At 32.0% G+C, this 2,444-nt stretch overlaps 1 protein-coding gene across 4 annotated transcripts in view; it reads right to left on the bottom strand.

Moving 5' to 3' along the window:
- Positions 1–2,444, bottom strand: part of LOC106882574 (acetylcholinesterase) — a 66,343-nt gene that overhangs the window by 38,196 nt on the left and 25,703 nt on the right. The window lies entirely within an intron of this gene.

Genomic DNA, 2,444 nt, shown 5'->3' with positions numbered 1-2,444 from the left:
AAGAGGGTGAGAAAGAGAGAGAGAGAGTGAGTGAGTGAAGGTGTGTGTCGTCATGATTGATGTATTTGAACGTATTCTGTTTCTAGGAACCATTGTATTGGATGGACCTCTTTGTAATCATTAAAACATTGAAAGAAATTATACATTAATCCCTATTTTTGTAAGCAGTGGTATCCGTAAAAAAATTTTATTTGCAGAGAGCAGAAATTGAAAGAAGATATACGAAATGGACGTGTGTGTGTGTGCGTGCGTTTATCTTTATGATTAAAAATTTTATGTTTCTGTAGAGCACAGCTATGCTCTATGGAAACAAGAAATTTTTAAGCATAAAGATAAAGTCAAACCAATTAATAACAAATTAGAGCTTAGGGTGTCATGGTACATAGTGTCACCTGTACTTGTAGATATTTACGAACGTAGCACTTTATAGGTATGCGATTGTATTGATTTTGATGGACACTTACTAAAGCTCATTGCATATATTATAATATAATAAAAGCTATATAGTATAGTTAGTTAGTGTGCTAAACTAAGTTAGTATACTATTCATATGAATTTTCCTGCCTAGTTGATCAAATTTCGTCATGGTTTTAGTAATTATTTTATTTATCCCCTTACTTAATGTGTTCCACACTCCTGATCTTAGTATTTATAAGGGCCTTTATGTAAATAGCCCTTCTGATTAAGTACCCCTAAGAAACTACAATATCATGTATGGATCAACATACATAAAACTTTTAAAACCTATAAGATACCTTTTAGTTTATAATTACTATATAGTTAGCATGACCTATAACATCAATATTCCTTTAGTTAATACCAGGTATCAGTCTTTATAGATACAAGCTAAATAAGTAAATAAACAATTTTTAGTTTAAATACATGAATTATTATACATTTTCTATAAGTCTTCTCTATTGATGTTAATAAGGTATATATACATCATCATGGTTTTTTAGTGATTAAGCTATTTTATTCCTTTTCTATGGTGTTCTACCCTACCCGATCATTTTATTAGTTTATAATAGCCTTTATAAAATAAACTTAAGTTTTGTACCCATGTAAATTCATATTTAGCTTATATAAAACAATACTGGTATATTGACAACTTAAAATAAACTGCTTAGATTATAATTTAATTAAGTTTTAGTTAGCATGTTCTTTTGCCTTTATTAAATACCAGTAAATGCTAATGATCAATCTTCATAGATATCATTTAATAAGTTAGTATTTAAGTATATAATATCTATAAATATTAAACTATTTCTATGTAGTTACTTTTCCTCCCTTTATTGTGATAAATTTGGTATATACTCAAAAGCATTCAAAAATATTTTATCCTTTTGTTATAATATTCTTCTTAATAATCTTCTGAATAACCCTAAATTTAAACTTTATACAAGGTTGCAATATTAATCTTTTACTCTTTTATTTGTTTCAGTCATTTGACTGAGGCCATGCTGAAGCACCGCTTTTTAGTCGAGCAAATCGACCCCAGGACTTATTCCTTGTAAGCCTAGTACTTATTCTATTGGTCTCTTTTGCCGAACCGCTATGTTACGGGAACGTAAACAGGCCAGCATCGGTTTTCAAGCGATGTTGGGGGAGGGACACAAACACACACACACACACACACACACACACACACACACACACACACATATATATATATATATATATTTAATATATATTTATACGACGGGCTTCTTTCAGGTTCCGTCTTCCAAATTCACTCACAAGGCTTTGGTCGACCCGAGGCTATAGTAGAAGACACTTGCCCAAGGTGCCACGCAGTGAGACTGAACCCGGTACCATGTAGTTGGTAAGCAAGCATGGTTAATACAGGGGGAATTTTATCATGGAGTACTATAGTTAAATATTTTAAACAATATAGGCGAAGGAGTGGCTGATAAAATTCCCCCTCTATTATCATCATCGGTTTACTGGAATCTTGCCCCTTCAATTGTCAGCTAACATCTTGATTTAAGACTTCCTTTACCAAATCTTATTATATTGTTTCAAATTAATCTTGATAATTTTATGACTATACCTACTATGATTTCTGTCGACTCCCTCAGCCCCTTTCCTAACAGACACTTCTCCTTGTTCTCCGACCTTAGATTTTGATATACAGACATTTGATAAACAAGACTATATATTAAAACTAACCTCAAAAAACAGTGACAAGCTGCATCTCTCCTGATACCTTAGTTGCTTCTAAGCTGAAGTGAAGACAGCATGTTCTTTGTCTATCGCCTTACCTTCTTGGAGGCTTTATGTAAAATTATACCAATGTGTCCCTCTGTTTTAATTTAATTTAATTCTCTGTATTTATGCAGCTGAGGATTGCTCTGCATTTAAACTGATGTAATGGTTGCATTTTTCAATTCTCGTGGCTCAACTTAAGTACCTAATTCATCTGAATCTAAATTTTTGCTTATATA

This window comes from Octopus bimaculoides, chromosome 9, assembly GCF_001194135.2.
Source record: "Octopus bimaculoides isolate UCB-OBI-ISO-001 chromosome 9, ASM119413v2, whole genome shotgun sequence".
Classification (NCBI taxonomy): domain Eukaryota; kingdom Metazoa; phylum Mollusca; class Cephalopoda; order Octopoda; family Octopodidae; genus Octopus; species Octopus bimaculoides.
This window is presented reverse-complemented; position numbering and strand designations above follow the sequence as displayed.